The sequence below is a fragment of the Schistocerca americana genome, chromosome 2 (assembly GCF_021461395.2).
Source record: "Schistocerca americana isolate TAMUIC-IGC-003095 chromosome 2, iqSchAmer2.1, whole genome shotgun sequence".
Taxonomy (NCBI): Eukaryota; Metazoa; Arthropoda; class Insecta; order Orthoptera; family Acrididae; genus Schistocerca; species Schistocerca americana.
The window spans coordinates 287,460,911-287,480,835 of record NC_060120.1 but is presented as its reverse complement, the minus strand read 5'-3'; positions in this window follow the sequence as shown (position 1 = coordinate 287,480,835).

Sequence of the window (19,925 nt, the reverse complement as noted above, 5' to 3'; positions counted from 1 at the left end):
TTAACGTTGTCAAAAGCTTTCTCTAAGTCTACAAATGCTACAAACGTAGGTTTGCCTTTTCTTAATCGCTCTTCTAAGATAAGTCGTAAGGTTAGTATTGCCTCATGTGTTGCAACATTTCTACGGAATCCAAACTGATCTTCCCCGAGGTCCGCTTCTACCAGTTTTTCCTTTCGTCTGTAAAGAATTCGCGTTAGTATTTTGCAGCTGTGACTTATTAAACTGATAGTTCGGTAATTTTCACATCTGTCAACACCTGCTTTCTTTGGGATTGGCGGTTCTAGGCACTCAGTCCGGAACCGCACGACTGCTACGGTCGCAGGTTCGAATCCTGCCTCGGTCATGGATGTGTGTGATGTCCTTAGGTTAGTTAGGTTTAAGTAGTTCTAAGTTCTAGGGGACTGATGACCACAGATGTTAAGTCCCATAGTGCTCAGAGCCATTTGAACCATTTTTTGGGATTGGAATTATTATATTCTTCTTGAAGTCTGTGGGTATTTCGCCTGTCTCATACATCTTGCTCACCAGATGGTAGAGTTTTGTCATGACTGGCTCTCCCAAGGCCATCAGTAGTTCTAATGGAATGTTGTCTACTCCCGGGGCCTTGTTTCGACTCAGGTCTTTCAGTGCTCTGTCAAACTCTTCACGCAATATCTTATCTCCCATTTCATCTTCATCTACATCCTCTTCCATTTCCATAATATTGTCCTCAAGTACATCGCCCTTGTATAAACCCTCTATATACTCCTTCCACCTTTCTGCCTTTCCTTCTTTGCTTAGAACTGGGTTCCCATCTGAGCTCTTGATATTCATACAAGTGGTTCTCTTCTCTCCAAAGGTCTCTTTAATTTTCCTGTAGGCAGTGTCTATCTTACCCCTAGTGAGATAAGCCTCTACATCCTTACATTTGTCCTCTAGCCATCCCTGCTTAGCCATTTTGCACTTCCTGTCGATCTCATTTTTGAGACGTTTATATTCCTTTTTGCCTGCTTCATTTACTGCATTTTTATATTTTCTCCTTTCATCAATTAAATTCAATATTTCTTCTGTTACCCAAGGATTTCTATTAGCCCTCGTCTTTTTACCTACTTGATCCTCTGCTGCCTTCACTACTTCATCCCTCAGAGCTACCCATTCTTCTTCTACTGTATTTCTTTCCCCCATTCCTGTCAATTGTTCCCTTACGCTCTCCCTGAAACTCTCTACAACCTCTGGTTCTTTCAGTTTATCCAGGTCCCATCTCCTTAAATTCCCACCTTTTTGCAGTTTCTTCAGTTTCAATCTGCAGTTCATAACCAATAGATTGTGGTCAGAATCCACATCTGCCCCTGGAAATGTCTTACAATTTAAAACCTGGTTCCTAAATCTCTGTCTTACCATTATATAATCTACCTGATACCTTTTAGTATCTCCAGGATTCTTCCAGGTATACAACCTTCTTTTATGATTCTTGAACCAAGTGTTAGCTATGATTAAGTTATGCTCTGTGCAAAATTCTACAAGGCGGCTTCCTCTTTCATTTCTTAGCCCCAATCCATATTCACCTACTATGTTTCCTTCTCTCCCTTTTCCTACTGACGAATTCCAGTCACCCATGACTATTAAATTTTCGTCTCCCTTCACTACCTGAATAATTTCTTTTATCTCGTCATACATTTCATCAATTTCTTAATCATCTGCAGAGCTAGTTGGCATATAAACTTGTACTACTGTAGTAGGCATGGGCTTTGTGTCTATCTTGGCCACAATAATGCGTTCACTATGCTGTTTGTAGTAGCTAACCTGCACTCTTATTTTTTTATTCATTATTAAACCTACTCCTGCATTACCCCTATTTGATTTTGTGTTTATAACCCTGTATTCACCTGACCAAAAGTCTTGTTCCTCCTGCCACCACCGAGCGAGGTGGCGCAGTGGTTAGCACACTGGACTCGCATTCGGGAGGATGACGGTTCAATCCTGTCTCCAACCATCCTGATTTAGGTTTTCCGTGATTTCCCTAAATCGTTTCAGGCAAATGCCGGGATGGCTCCATTGAAAGGGCACGGCCGAATTCCTTCCCCATCCTTCCCTAACCCGAGCTTCCGCTCCGTCACTAATGACCTCGTTGTCGACGGAACGTTAAACACTAACCACCACCACAACCACCACCACCACCTCCTGCCACCGAACTTCACTAATTCCCAGTATATCTAACTTTAACCTATCCATTTCCCTTTTTAAATTTTCTAACCTACCTGCCCGATTAAGGGATCTGACATTCCACACTCAGATCCGTAGAATGCCAGTTTTCTTTCTCCTGATAACGACGTTCTCTTGAGTAGTCCCCACCCGGAGATCCGAATGGGGGACTATTTTACCTCCGGAATATTTTACCCAAGAGGACGCCATCATCATTTAATCATACAGTAAAGCTTCATGTCCTCGGGAAAAATTATGGCTGTAGTTTCCCCTTGCTTTCAGCCGTTCGCAGTACCAGCACAGCAAGGCCGTTTTGGTTAATGTTACAAGGCCAGATCAGTCAATCATCCAGACTGTTGCCCTTGCAACTACTGAAAAGGCTGTTGCCCCTCTTCAGGAACCACACGTTTGTCTGGCCTCTCAACAGATATGGCTCTGTTGTGGTTGCACCTACGGCACGGCCATCTGTATCGCTGAGGCACGCAAGCCTCCCCACCAACGGCAAGGTCCATGGTTCATGGGGGGGGGGGGGGGGGGGGGTTGCATTTCATGGGGAGCCGATATTTTTTCTTAATTTATGGCCAATTTTGAGCTCAATGTTCTGCAATATATGTTAATGACATAAACAGTAAGTACATATTTCATAATTAGACACTGATTTACATTCATTGTTTAAGACATTTAACATCTTTTGAAACCTCAAATGGTCTTACTGTATGCAATTTTTGCTTCTAGAAATTGCCTGAAAATGGCATAAAAGGCTGAAACCTGGGTCATAATTAAATAAACCACAGTACAGTCAAATGGTAGTGCGTTTGTTTAAAAAAAGAGAGAGAGAACGTTTTTCCCCTATTAAACACATCAGAGGGAATATACATTGTGCAGTGGATGTGAGGATTTCAAATTTCTTGGCTCTAGGGTGGATTCAACTCTTGAGTCTTAGGCTCTTTTCAGATGAAAAACCAATACTAAGCAAAGAAGGGAAAGCTGAAATGTGGAAGGAATATACAGAAGGGCTATACGAGGGAAACAATGACAATATTTTTAGAAGAGAAAGAGGCATATGATGAGATGGGGGGTTCAATATTGTAAGAAGAATTTGACAGATCACTGAAAGACTTAACACAAAATAAGGCCCCTGAAGTCAATGAGATTCCGCGCAGAATTATTGAGATCCTGGGGAGAGCCAGCCATGACCTAACTACCTGACATATAAAATATATTACACAGGCAGAATACCCTAATGCTTCAAGAAGAATGTAATAATTCCAATTTCTAAAAAATCAGATGTGAATATTTCTGAACCATCAGTTTAATAAGTCAAATGATGGAAAGTTCAACTGGGAATGCCAATAATATTATGAAAAAAACAGATTGATACTCGCCATAAAAGAACAGATTGCTATTCACCATACAGATGACACATTGAGTTGCTGATAGGCACACAAAAAGAATTTTACATACTGTGCTTTCAACCACAGCCTTCTTCAGAAAGAAAGGAAAATACAAACACCCACTCACACAAGCAGGCACACCTCACACACATATGACCACTACCTCTGGACAGAACCATGTTTGCAAATTACTGACACAAATTATTTACAGAAGAGAGGAATAGTGACTCTATGACTTACGTTAGAAGATAGGCTGAAGAAAGACAAACCAATGCTTACAGCATTTGTAGATTTACAGAAAGCATTTAATATTCTCTTTGAAATTCTGAAGGAACCAGGAATGAAATACAGGAGTGATACTTTTCCTACAATTTCTACAGCAACAGACTATGGTTGTAAGAGCCAAAAGACATGAATGGGGAGCGGTAGTTGAGAAGGGACTGAAACACATTGTAGCCTATCCCCAATGCTATTCATTCTGTTTGTGAGGCAAGCTGTGATGGAAAGCAAGGGACATTTGGAAAGGGAATTAAAAGGTCAGGGAGAGGAAATTAAACCTTAACTCTGATGTTTGCTGATAGCATAGCAATTCTGTCAGGACAGGAAGGGACTATGAAAAATAGTGGAAAAGGATTAATAGTGCCTTGAAAAGAGGTTTTAAGATGAACATGAACAAAAATAAACAAGGATAACGAAATGTAGAACTGAAATAGGTGATACTGATGGAATTAGATTAGTAAATGAGGCATTAGAAACAATAGACAGGTTTTTTGTTTGGGTGGGAAAATAACTGACAATGGTTGAAGTAGAGAAGATATAAAATACAGACTGGCAATAGCAAGAAAAACATTTCTGAAAAAGATAAATTTGTTAATGTTAAATATAAATTTAAATGTTCAAATAATGGAAACTCTGGGTTGGAATATCAACAATATAAGGAAAAGATAGATTGCTACTTACCATAAGGATGACACATTAAGTAGCAAACAGTCCCAACGAAAAGATACTTACACATTATGTTTTGGCCAAAGCCTTCATTAGAGATGCCAGGGTGGTGGTCATGTGTATGTGAGGTGTACTTGCTTGTGTGAATTAATGTGTGTGTGTGTGTGTGTGTGTGTGTGTGTGTGTGTGTGTGTGCGCGCGCGCGCGAGCGTGCGGGTATGTTTCCTTTTCTGATGAAGGCTGTCTTAAATACCAATGTTTTTCGTGTTCCTCTAATGAATAAATATGATGTTCTAAATGCAGACAGTTCAAAATAACGGACAAAAGATCTCAGTGTAACAGGTAACTGCTCAGAAAGATCTGTTGAACAAAAAAGTGCCAGCAGAAACACGTTACCATCAAATACTATTAAACGAAAAAATCATGTGAGAGTGACTTGTAATAAAACTGAATACGAGACAAAAAAGGAAACAGTGAAGAAGAAGGAAGAAATATATATATTATCGATGAGTCATGGGAAGGGACTGGCTACAATCATGTCTGATATGCAGTCCGAATATAAAGTGACTGGAGTTTCAAAACCTGGTGCTCCTCTACGGGAAGTGCTGAAAAACTGTGAAAGTGCCGTGAAAAGCAACGTCAACTGTGTCATAATCGGAGGAGGAAACGATGTATATAAAAACAAAAGCAGCCTTGCTGTAAGAACACTGAAAGAATCACTAAGAAAAATTTCACAGGCGAAGGTATTTGTTGTAAACATTCCCTACAGACACAACTTAACAGAAGACTCATGTGTAAACAGAGAAATCATCACAACAAATCGGAAATTCAGGAAGATTTGTAGTGGTTTTGTGCACACAACCTTCATTGAAGCAACGAGTTCAGTAAGAGAGCATTTTACTAGACATGGACTGCATAGAAACAACCTAGGTAAGAAAGTGCTGGCCAATAAAATTCTCCAGGTGATAAAGACAGCAGGAGTGGATGCCTATGTAAAAATAGCACTACCTGCAACAGGTTTTCTGCCAATGACAACAGAAAAGAAAAGTGCACCAACAGCATATGAGGAATAAACATCTGCAGATACACTCTATGATGAAAAACTTACATCTGTGCAAACATGTAAAGCGTCACAGTCACCAGTGGCATTATCGGTAGCAGCAGTGGAAAAGGAAGTAACAGTAGCAGTAACAGCAGAAGTTTCACCAGCAACAGTAACTACAGTGCCACTAAAAGCAGAAAAGAGAACTGTAGCAGGAGAAGCAGCATCAAGTATTACGGGTGGACAGAAAACAGCACCGCCTCTCTGTCTAAATGATTTTTTAGTGGAAGGCAGCAAGATGAAGACGCCCACAAGATAAGTAGTGTAACAAATTTCATAACACCTCACCAAAATGTTCAATCTAAAATAAACAACAATTACGATCTTAAAATTTGCTATCTGAATGTTCAAGGACTAATAGATAAAGAATTTATTGTAAACAATTTTGGACTAGATAACAAATATTTTCTGTCTGAGTGAACATTGGATTACTGAGAGTGTACTTCCAGTTGTCAAACTTGATAACTATAATGTAGCAAATAGTTACTGTAGAAAATTGTATATAAGAGGTGGTGTGGCAATATATATTAACCAGTCATTCAGCTGCTCCATTGTTAAGTTGGACCTAGATTATTTGTGTGAAGAACAGAACTTTGAAGCCACTGGTATAGTTATGGACAGTTTTAAGTTAGTAATAGTATCCCTTTAGAGGTCACCTAAGGGTATCATCAACGTATTTCTTGAAAAATTGGACATGCTGTTAGATGTACTAAGAGGGACCAGATGGTTGAAATATGACATAGTAATTGGTGAAGATCTGAATGCAGATTTTGATATGACAAAACATAAACGTACTGTGACTGAGTTGAAAAACCTTCTAAGACAGTGCAATTTGCACTCAATCAATACCAGGCCCAAAGAGATAAGGCATGTCTTGACAATATTTTTGTCAACTTTAAAACTACAGAAGGATCATGTGATGTTACAGTGTTTCCATTTTCAGATCATGACTCTGTATCTTTAAACTATACAAGTAGGTTCTGTATTGATAAGAGTAATATTCCTAAGCCTGTCCCAAAAGTTATAATCACCAGACCTGTCACAGATGACAAAATTGTTCAGCTCTGTAAGTCCCTTGCTGAGAGAGACTGGTTCAACCAATTTCATTGTGACACAAGTTAAAGTCTTAGTGCTGATTTGTCAGGGAAACTATTATTTGAGAGATTTTTTTAAAACATTGCTGACGCAATTTAATGACAACATCCCCATAAAGAAATGCAAATTAACTGACAAAGGTTTTACAAAAAGGGCTACAAACAGACAAAATCCATGGTACACTAAACGATTATCAAATATGAAAAACCAAGTTATGGTGTTGCACAATATATGTAGCAATCAGAAAACAGAACATGCCAGATTAGCCTATATAAAATGCAGGAACGAGTATAAAAAAGCCATTGTGGAAGCCAAAAATGCACATATTTCAATACCATTGATAATTCCACAAATAAATGCAAAGCTGCATGGAAATTAATAAATGGTGTTGCTAAAGATGTAAGAAGCAAAAAAATTAATATAAGTCCCCAAAAATTCAATGATTTCTTTATTAAATCTGTTGAAGATGTAGGAAATACTATAATCAAACCTGATATCAGTTCATCAGAGTTACTTTCTAAAAATGTTTGCAGAACACCAACAGACACAGGCACGTTTATGTTCTCCGAAGTCTCACCTAGTCTTGTGCCGAGCATTGTAAAACGATTGAAATCTTCAGAAAGTGTAGATATATATGACATATCCTGTAATATACTAAAGAAAGTAAGACATATGTGTCTGCCTGTGTCTGTATATGTGCAGATGGATCTGTGTGTGTGCGAGTGTACATCTGTCCTTTTTACCCCCTAAGGTAAGTCTTTCTACTCCCGGGATTGGAATGGCTCCTTACCCTCTCCCTTAAAACCCACATCCTTTCGTCTTTCCCTCTCCTTCCCTCTTTCCTGATCAAGCAACCTTGGGTTGCGAAAGCTCGAAATTTGTGAATGTGTTTGTGTGTTTTTTATTGTCTCCTATCAACATACCAACGCTTTCGTTTGGTAAGTTACAACATCTTTATTTTTAGATATATTTTTCCCACATGGAATGTTTCCCTCTATTATATTCATATTATTATTTATTAAAACATATTTTTTACCCTGAACACCAAAACAGTTACCGAAAACTACTTTAGGCAACACTAAATTTTACCAATTTGTGTGTATAACAAAACCGTATTATTATTATTATTATGCTGTTTGTTAACCTCAGCTGTTCTTTGTTTATGGCGAAATTGTACCACAATTTCTACATCTACATCTACATGACTACTCTGCAATTCAAATTTAAGTGCTTGGCAGAGGGTTCGTCGAACCACAATCATACTATCTCTCTACCATTCCACTCCCGAACAGCGCACAGGAAAAACGAACACCTAAACCTTTCTGTTCGAGCTCTGATTTCTCTTATTTTATTTTGATGATCATTCCTACCTATGTAGGTTGGGCTCAACAAAATATTTTCGCATTCAGAAGAGAAAGTTGGTGACTGAAATTTCGTAAATAGATCTTGCCGCGACGAAAAACGTCTTTGCTGTAATGACTTCCATCCCAATTCGCGTATCATATCTGCCACACTCTCTCCCCTACTATGTGATAATACAAAACGAGCTGCCCTTTTTTGCTCCCTTTTGATGTCCTCTGTCAATCCAACCTGGTAAGGATCCCACACCGCGCAGCAATATTCTAACAGAGGACGAACGAGTGTAGTGTAAGCTGTCTCTTTAGTGGACTTGTCGCATCTTCTAAGTGTCCTGCCAATGAAACGCAACCTTTGGCTCGCCTTCCCCACAATATTAACTATGTGGTCTTTCCAACTGAAGTTGTTCGTAATTTTAACACCCAGGTACTTAGTTGAATTGACAGCCTTGAGAATTGTACTATTTATCGAGTAATCGAATTCCAACGGATTTCTTTTGGAACTCATGTGGATCACCTCACACTTTTCATTATTTAGCGTCAACTGCCACCTGCCACACCATACAGCAATCTTTTCTAAACCGCTTTGCAACTGATACTGGTCTTCGGATGACCTTACTAGACGGTAAATTACAGCATCATCTGCGAATAACCTAAGAGAACTGCTCAGATTGTCACCCAGGTCATTTATATAGATCAGGAACAGCAGAGGTCCCAGGATGCTTCCCTTGGGAACACCTGATATCACTTCAGTTTTACTCGATGATTTGCTGTCTATTACTACGAACTGCGACCTTCCTGACAGGAAATCACGAATACAGTCGCACAACTGAAACGATGCCCCATAGGCCCGCAGCTTGATTGGAAGTCACTTGTGAGGAATGGTGTCAAAAGCTTTCCGGAAATCTAGAAGTACGGAATCAACTTGAGATCCCCTGTCGATAGCGGCCATTACTTCATGCGAATAAACAGCTAGCTGCGTTGCACAAGAATGATGTTTTCTGAAACCATGCTGATTACGTATCAATAGATCGTTCCCTTCGAGGTGATTCATAATGTTTGAATACAGTATATGCTCCAAAACCCTACTGCAAACCGACGTCAGTGATATAGGTCTGTAGTTAGATGGATTACTCCTACTACCCTTCTTAAACACTGGTGCGACCTGCGCAATTTTCCAATCTGTAGGTACAGATCTATCGGTGAGCGAGCGGTTGTATATGAGTGCTAAGTAGGGAGCTATTGTATCAGCGTAATCTGAAAGGAACCTAATCGGTATACAATCTGGACCTGAAGACTTGCCCGTATCAAGCGATTTGAGTTGCTTCACAACTCCTAAGATATCTACTTCTAAGAAACTCATGCTAGCAGCTGTTCGTGTTTCAAATTCTGGAATATTCCACTCATCTTCCCTGGTGAAGGAATTTCGGTAAACTGCGTACAATAACTCCGCTTTAGCGGCACAGTCGTCGGTAACAGTACCATCGGCACTGCGCAGCGAAGGTATTGACTGCGTCTTGCCACTTGTGTACTTTACATATGACCAGAATTTTTTTGGATTTTCTACCAAATTTCGAGACAGTGTTTTGTTGTGGAACCTATTAAAGGCATCTTGCATTGAGATACGTGACAAATTTCGCGCGTCAGTAAATTTTAGCCAATCTTTGGGACTTCGCGTTCTTCTGAACTTCGCATGCTTTTCCGTTGCCTCTGCAACAGAGTTTGGACCTGTTTTGTGTACCACGGGGGATCAGTTCCATCTCTTACCAATTTACGAGGTACGAATCTCTCAATTGCTGTTGCTACTATATCTTTGAATTTGAGCCACATCTCGTCTACATTTGCATAGTCAGTTCGGAAGGAATGGAGATTGTCTCTTAGGAAGGCTTCTAGTGACACTTTATCTGCTTTTTTAAATAAAGTTATTTTGCGTTTGTTTCTGGTGGATTTGGAAGAAACGGTATTGAGCCTAGCTACAATGACCTTGTGATCAGTAATACCTGTATCAGTCATGATGCTCTCTATCAGCTCTGGATTGATTGTGGGTAAGAGGTCGAGTGTGTTTTCGCAACCATTTACAATTTGCGTGGGTTCATGGACTAACTGCTCGAAATAATTTTCAGAGAAAGCATTTAGGACAATCTCGGAAGATGTTTTCTGCCTACCACCGGTTTTGAACAAGTATTTTTGCCAACATATCGAGGGAAGGTTGAAGTCCCCACCAACTATAACCGTATGAGTGGGGTATTTATTTGTTACGAGACTCAAATTCTCTCTGAACTGTTCCGCAACTATATCATCGGAGTCTGGGAGTCGGTAGAAGGAGCCAATTATTAACTTAGTTCGGCTGTTAAGTATAACCTCCACCCATACCAATTCGCACGGAGTATCTACTTTGACTTCACTACAAGATAAACCACTACTGACAGACACAAACACTCCACCACCAATTCTGCCTAATCTATCTTTCCTGAACACCGTCTGAGACTTCGTAAAAATTTCTGCAGAACTTATTTCAGGCTTTAGCCAGTTTTCTGTACCTATAACGATTTCAGCTTCTGTGCTTTCTATTAGCGCTTGAAGCTCAAGGACTTTCCCAGCACAACTACAACAATTTACAACTACAATTCCGACTGTTCCTTGATCCAAGCACGTCCTGTATTTGCCATGCGCCCTTTGAGATTGCAGCCCACCCCATACTTTCCCGAGGCCTTCTAACCTAAAAAACCGGCCAGTCCACGCCACACAGCCTCCGCTACCCGTGTAGCCACCAGCTGAGTGTAGTGAACTCCTGACCTATTCAGCGGAACCCGAAACCCCACCACCCTATGGCGCAAGTCAAGGAATCTGCGGCCAACACGGTCGCAAAACCGTCTGAGCCTCTGATTCAGACCCTCCACCCGGCTCTGCACCAAAGGTCCGCAGTCGGTTCTGTCAACGATGCTGCAGATGGTGAGCTCCGCCTTCAAGACCGGCAGCCTTCACCAAATCAGATAGCCACTGGAATCCAGAGAGAATTTCCTCAGATCCAAAGCGACACACGTCATTAGTGCCGACATGTGCCACCACCTGCAGCTGGCTGCACCCTGTGCTCTTCATGGCATCCGGAAGGACCCTTTCCACATCAGGAATGACTCCACCCGGAATGCACACGGAGTGCACACTGGATTTCTTCCCCTCCTTAGCCGCCATATCCCTAAGGGGCCCCATTACATGCCTAACATTGGAGCTCCCAACTACCAATAAGCCCACCCTCTGTGATTGCCCGGACCTTGAAGACTGAGAATCATCCTCTGAAACAGGGCAGGCAGCTGCATCTGGCTCAGCCAGAGACAGTGCCTGAAACCTGTTTGTCAGACGCACCGGGGAGGCTTTCTGATCAGCCTCCGGGGACTTCTTTCGCTGCCTGCTACACCTTGGAACGACCTCCCAATCAACCACAGGCGAGGGCTAAGCCCCACTGCGGGAAGCAACCGGGGCAACCACAGCGGCAGACCAATCTGGGGACAGATGGGACGAGGTTGACATCCCCGTGATACTCAAGTCCGGCTCCCCACAGTGGTGCCCATTGGCAACAGCCTCAAGCTGCGCGACCGAAGTCAGTGCCGCTTGCAGCTGTGAGCGAAGGGATGCCAACTCAGCCCTCATCCGAACACAGCAATCACAGTCCCTGTCCATTCTAATCGATGTTGAACAACAGTTACTGAAACATGAGTCAGTGCCTAGATAACGCAAGGGAAACACGCAAAGAATGTGTTAACTAACCTGTACAAATGTCTAACGACTGCGCTACAATCTGCCTGAATTTAAGATTACGGTATCTAAAACTCGAAATTACACCTCCTATACGAAACTCACACGCAATTTAAGTAAGAATCTACAAAGTAAACACTAAAGCGCGATGCTACAACTCTCAAATACTATAATACGCCCGAAATTTATGAATTAAACAATGCAAGTACCCAAAAACACGCAAAGAAATTAAGAATTAAACTATGTAACAAATAAGTAAGCTAGGGGTATACGACTTGCTGCTGCAGCTGCTTATCCGACGGCGGCAGGGAGCACACTGGCTGTGACCAACCGACACTGACCGTTCAAAACAAAAACAGAAGACAGACGACTACGCGAATTTACACTATTCAGGTACTAAAGCGCGATGTTACAACTCTCAAATACTACAATACGCCCGAAATTTATGAATTAAACAATGCAAGTACCCAAAAACACACAAAGAAATTAAGAATTAAACTATGTAACAAATAAGTAAGCTAGGGTTATACGACTTGCTGCTGCAGCTGCTTATCCAACAGCGGCAGGGAGCCGTGTCTCCTGTACCTGAATCAAAATGATGTAGATTATGTATGTTATGATACAAATAATCCACAATTCACAAATTATGAACAAGAAAGCAGGAGTGCAAGTAAGCTACTATGAACAGGGCAGTGAATGAATTATCGTAGCCGAGACAGACATGAAGCCAAAACCCATCACAGTAGTACAAGTTTGTATCCCAATCAGCTCAGTGGGTGATGAAGATATTGAAAGGAAGTATGATGAGACAAAAGAAATTTTTTCCGATGTTAAGTGAGAGGAAAATTTAATCATAATGAGGGAGTAGAATTCAATAGTAGGAAGACAAAGAGAAGGAAAAATAGTAGGAGGCTATGGACCGGAGGAAAGCAATGAAAGAGGAAGTCACCTTGTAGAATTTTGCACAGAGCATAATTTAATCGTTGCTAAGACTTGGTTTAAGAATCTTGTATATGTGGAAGAGACTTTAAGACACCAGAAGGTTTCATATTGATTATGTAGTGGCAAGAGAGGGATTTTGGAACTAAGTTTTAAACTGTAAGATATTTACAGGGGCAGATGAGGACTCTGACCACATTTTATTGGTTATGAACTGTAGATTAAAACTGAAGAATTACAAAAAGATAGGAAATTAAGGAGATGGCAACTGTCCAAGCGGAAAGAACCAGAGGTTGTAGAGAGTTTCAGAGGTAGTATTAGGCAACAATTGACTGAAATGGGAAAACAATACAGTAGACGACAAATGGGTAGCTTTGAGTCATGAAATAGTGAAAGCAGCAATGAATCAAACAGGTAAAAAGTCAAGGCCTTGTAGAAATCCTTGGATAACACAGGAGATATTGAATTTAAATGGTGAAAGGAGAAAATTCAAAAATGCGACAGGTGAAAGGGAATATAGACATCTAAAACATGAAGTAACTGTAAAAGGATAAATTAAGGATATATAAGCATATATAACTAGGGGGAAGACAGGTACCATCTACAGGAAAATTATAGAGATGCTTGCAGAAAGAAAAGCAACTGTATGAATACCAGGAGCTCAGGAAAGCGAGTCCTAACCAAAGAAGGAAAAGCTGAAAGGTGGAAGGGGTATATAGAGGGGCTCTACAAGGGAAACAAACTTGAAGGCAATATTTCAGAAAGAGAAGAGGGCATAGACGAAGATGAGTTGAGAGATACAACATTGCAAAAATAATTTGACAGAGCACTGAAGGGCCTAATCAACAGAAGGCCCCTGCAGTAGATGATATTCCCTCAGAGCCACTGATATTCTTGGGAGAGCCAGCCATAACAAAACTATTCTACCTGTTGCACATGATATATGAGACACATGAAATCCCTCAGAGTTCAAGCAGAATGTAAGTAATTCCAATTCCAAAAAAGTAGGTGCTGACAGATGTGAATATTACCGAACAACCAATTTCAATTTCATACATCATGGTTGCAAAATACTAACATGAATTATTTACAGATGAATACAAAAACTGGTACAAGCCAACCTCAAGGAAGAACAGTTTCCATTCCAGGAACAAATGAGGCAATACTTACCCCATGGTGTACATTAAGAAATAGGTTAAGTATAGTCAAACCTATGTTAATAGCTTTTGTAGATTTGGAGAAAGCTTTTGACAATGTCAACTGGGATATACTCTTTGAAATTCTGAAGGTAGCAGAAGTAAGTACGGGGAGGAAAAGGTTATTTACAACTTGTACAAAAACCAGATAACAGTTACAAGAGTTAAAGGGCATGAAAGGAAGCACTGGTTGGTAAGGGACTGAGACAAGGTTGTAGCCTATCCCCAATATTATTCAATCTGTACACTGAACAGGCAGCAAAGGAAACCAAAGAAAAATTTGGAGTATGGATTATAGCTCAGGGAGAAAAAATAAAAACTTTGAGGCTTGCCAATGACATTGTAACACCATCCAAGGCAGCAAAGGACTTGTAAGAGCATTCCAAAGGAATGGACAATATCTTGAAAGGAATATTAACAAAAGATGAATGTTAATGAAAGCAAAACAAAGATAATGGAATGTAGTCTTATTAAATCAGGTGATACTGAAGGAATTAGATTAGGAAACAAAAAACTGAAAGCAGCACATAAGTTTTGCCACTTGGGCAGCAAAATAGCTGATATGGCCAAAGTAAAGAGGATATAAAATGTAGACTGGTAATGGCAAGAAAAGCATTTCTGAAGATGACAAATTTGCTAACTTTGAATGCAGATTTAAGTGTTAGGAGGTCTTTTCTGAAGGTATTTGTATGAAGAGTAGCCTTGTATGGAAGTGAAACTTGCACAATAAACAGTTCAGGCAAGATGAGAATAGAAGCCTTTGAAATGTGGTGCTACAGAAGAATGCTTGAGATGAAATGGTTAGAACATATAACCAATACGGAGGTACTGAATAGAATTGGGAAGAAATGAAATTTGTGGTATAACTTGACTAAAAAAAGTGATTGTAGAGTGAGACCAAGAAATGAATACAGTAAACAGGTTCAAAAGGATGTAGGGTGCAGTAGTTATTTGGAGACGAAGAGTCGCGCACAGAACGTAGAATGTGTGTGTGTAGAATGTAGTTCATTTGTCTCAAAATGTACAGTTACATATCAAAGATTTTTGTACTGGAAACAAGTCAAATTACTTTTGAAAAAATAAGGTTATAATAATTAACATATTTAAGCAGGAATTTCTGAATCTTTAGACAAGAGCAATTAACAAGAACATATACAACACTTTTGGTCATTTTTCAGCCTGCAATACAATTTATACAATATATTAACAATTTATTATACAATACATAATCTTCATTGTTTCTTTTCTTTTCAAATTGCCAAACTGCCCTGCATGAATTCTTCAATTGAATAATAACATTTTTCCCCTAGTGTATTAAATAACAATCTTTTTAGTGGGTCAAACTCTATATTTAACAGATTTGTATTATTTAATTCATTGTAAATTTTTAATCCCATGTACAGTGTTTGAGCATAAAGTTTAAAATTATGAAAGGGAAGTCTGAAACTCTCTCTGTGACAAGTACTATAATTGTGGTTGAAATGAAAATTGTCAAGTGAGTTTTGATTTTTATATACGAAAATAAAAGTTTCATAGATGTACAGAGAAGGAATGATTAGTATTTTTAATTTTGTAAATAATGGGAAACATGATGTTCTCTTTTGGACTAAACACGTTTCTTATGATTCTCTTTTGAAGAGTAAGTAATCTCAGGCTGTTCGTAGAGTTTCCTCAGAAAATTATCCCGGATTGAATTATAGTCTCAAAGTAGCTGTTGTAGACTATCTTTGTGGTGTTCTTAAGGGTGGAACCAGACACGACATTCATCACATAAACTAAGCTGTTTAGTTTGTTTGCTAAGTAGTCTACATGTACCTTCCAATTTAAATTTTTGTCAAGATTTACACCTAGAAATTTTACATAACTTGCTTCAGTCATTTCCTGATCACCATGCACTATTTTTATGGGAGACACTAATCCTGTTTTAGCACTGAACTGCACTAATTGTGTTTTTGTGATATTGAGTTTTAATCCATTGTGCTGAAACCATAATTCTAGGTTTCCCATAATATTTTCCACAGTACCATGAATTTGTTCTAAACTGGCATTTTCAATTAAAACTGAGGTGTCATCTGTGAATAAAATAGAGTGAACACCAATGCTTAAAGGTAAATCATTTATGTACATCAGAAAAAGTTTAGGCCCTAAAATTGAGCCCTGTGGGACCCCTGTACAAATCTTTTTTCCAGTTCAAGAATGATTTTTTCCCATTTGAATTTAGAACTGTTCTCTGTTTTCTTTATGACAAATACGATTTGAACCACTGCAATGCCCTGTCCACAATCCCATCTCTCTCTCACTTGTGTTGAAGTAGTGAGTGACTGACCAAGTCAAACGCTTTGGTCAAATCACAAAAAATACCTGTGACCTTTTTATCCTTATCTAAAGCAGAGGTTATCTTTTCAGTTAATTCCCTGATAGTATTTATTGTATTTTTACAGTTTGCAGTACAGATCCACATTTTCCATAGCACTTCTTCACGCAGACCCAAAAAACTCACCAACACCACAAATCAGCCAGTGACCAGTCTCATCTCACATCACTCGTACCTTGGAAAACAAATCACTTCCATCCCCAGGGCTTGAGCAACCCCTCCTTGTGTCTTGATGCAAGGGATATTCTATTCTAAAAGCTACTGTTATGCCCCTAAAATGTATTTTATTGTTCACCTATGCAATTTACCAGGCTACCCTTAATTCTGCTCCAAATCCTGCAGGCCAAGTGATCGTTCCCTTGTGGACACCCCAAATAGAATGCCTGTCCTATACACCCATCCAACACTACTTAATACAGTCCAGTCACAGGCTTTACCTATCCTATAAAAGATAGGGTCACGTGTGAAAGCAGCCATATAACATACCACCTGACCAGCAATCTAGATGCGTATGGCAGCCAACGAGCCATCTGCCCACATCAATGGTCATTTACAAATTGTGATTAAAGGCAAACTCAAACTACCATCTACATCTGTACTATGAAAGCTACAGAGTGTGAAAGAGGGTACTTCAGTTATCACAATCACTTTCAAAAATTATTCCATTACACAGTGGCAGGGTGCTACAGCAAACAATTTCGAATTAATGTCAATGAGATGTTTCACCCTTTTGGGGCATCATCAGATTGTGTAAAAGTAGCTTGATATGAAATGCATCTGTCATATAGCCATACAGAATGGAACATGGACACAGTAGTAACTGGCTAGATGATGGAAGAGTCTCCTATCCAGCTACTTTTACAGAATCTGATGATGCCAAAAAGGGTTGTAACATATAACTGACATTAAATAATTTTGCAACCAAGACTGTTTTTCTGAAATAAGACTATCATATTCCTCCCTTTTGCATTTTGACTGTAAATGGTGCATGGGAAGACCAGCTAAAGGTAAGATGCTATACGAGTTTGAATTTCTCTGATGACATCAACAACTGCTTCAAATACTTGTGACGGCATAACATCTCTGACAGAGAGTAAAGGAAGGGCACTGCTCTGTGGGGTGAGGAAGAGTTAGTGTGCTTTGTACACTTCCAACGATTACACGAGTTACGTGTATTGTGCTCTTTAATAAGTAGTGTGGAAATCATATCTCTGTGATGTGTCACTATTCTGCTATAACACCTCTGGTACCCAGTGACTTACAGTAGTGACCCCGAATTTCTGCGCCATGCCACAATTTTGATGTTAAGTTAAAAATCTGTTGTGTTGGTTACACCATTGAGAAGGCTGCCATTAAAAACGGTATAATCTCACTGTTTCTTTGGCAGTGTCAAAAACATAACTCAACAAGTGCTCATGAATTCCATGAACATTCTGTGTGCAGAATCGCCAAATATCCATCAAGGCTCAGGCAATACAACAATGCAAATGACATAACGACAATGCCTTCATTGTTCGCCATATCTTGAGATCACCCTCACATCGCTGATGATGTCAAGCATCAGACTGTGCCATGACATGTGTCGAATTTATGGAGTATCAAACAATGAAAAATCCAGGATGGAATGTAACAACATTATGAAAAGGAAAGTTGCTACTCACCACCATATAGCAGAGATGCTGACACACACACACACACACACACACACACACACACACACACACAAATGCAACTCACACACACATCTCACACTTGCGTTTGCGCAATATTATGAAAAGGAAGGTTGCTACTCACCATATAGTAGAGATGCTGACATACACACACACACACACACACACACACACACAAATGCAACTCACACACACACATCTCATACTTACGTTTGCGTGAGTGTGCTTGTGTATGTCTGTTGTCTACTTTTGACAAAGGCCTTACGGACCAAAAGATTTATTTGTGACATTCTTTTTTAATGTGCCTATCTGTGACTCTGCATCTCTGCTATATGGTGAATTTATGGAGTAACTTCACAATAAACATTCCAAATTTGACAACAAGCGAATCTATTCCTGGTACTTCAGAGAAAACTGCTGCAGAAAATCACAATAAACAATGGCTGCCCACCTCCGTAACAAACATTAATCTAAGTTCCTTTGATCTTTGGGCAGGACTAAACATCATGTATTCCACTGCTAGTGATTATGAGCATTTCCTTTGATCTTTGGGCAGGGCAAAACATCATGTATTCCACTGCTAGTGATTATGAGCATTACAACACTCGCCTTTACGACCTGAACCATAGGGATGCCTCCCACAGTGTCATTATAGTTGAACAACAATGGCCTGCACCATATCACTCTGTGGCTCTGTTTTTTCACCCACCCACCAGTGGACTGTGGGATCAAGGATTACATCATCTTTCTTTTCCAAATCTGGTTCCAACTGTTGTGACTAAACATAAGTTCTGCGAGACAGACTATGAGGCCACTCATATCCCAGGTTTACCAGCTGTGCTAGGCATAACAATTGACTCGATTCCAGCCCGGCAATGTTCTTTGCATGTGAATCACCAGTTCCCAGCTCCAAAACCAATTACAGACTCTGAGAACGCATTTTTCTTGACCTAGGTCAGATACTGCTGCCTCCCAGTTTAGTGATGTCACGCCCACTTTGGGAATGACTGAGCAACTGCATCAACTCCATGAGACACTGCCTGCCTTCTTTACGGTGCCACAACTTCATGTACACTCTCATATACATTTTCTGTCATCTCAGGCATCTGACATTGGAAAAGTTGTACCTAGCACGTTGGCCACACAACTTTACACACACATGCAGCCATTCTTCAAACAGCAACCCAAGTTCTACACACATCTCTGCATGATGCCAATGCCACCCATGCCATGACACAAACTGCCTTATCGCACACCTCCATACGCTGAGCCACATTTCCTGCCCATCTCATGCACTGATGCTCCCACATCTCTCACGCTGTGCCATACCCACCTCACGATGTTGTCTTACAATCAAACCACTGACAGCCATCATATCGTCCACTACCATGCAAAATTACCATTGTTCTGTGTGGATTCTCCTGCGATGTGGTTTGCCCTCAGTGAGTGTTTGTGTCAGCCAGTGGCATCATTGAGGATGATGAGAAGTTTGCCACTCTCCTTAACCACCTCAGAGACAGTGCGGGCCTTATTAGCGACTTGCTTTTGAACTTTCCAGTTTCTCACAAATACGCAACTGCGTATATAATATCACAACACCACACTCTAATCAATAATCAACAGTGCTACATTGCAATTGATGCCCAGTATCCCTGCACTGAAACCGATTTTTGCATGATTCTGGCCAAGCTTCTCCAAAATTTCATACAGCTGCGGACTGCCTGACAATGGCAAGACTGGCCCAAGCCAGTATGTGCTCCCCCCACCAGTACCAATCCAAATGCCTTTCACAGCTCCAGCGGACAACAGTCACCTACTGCAAAAGCCGAGGTTGTTGTCCTCCCTCAACTGGCCACCACCCCGACTTCGCATATAAATGAAAGCTGCACTGACCATGTGCATCGGCTGCTTCCACACTCAA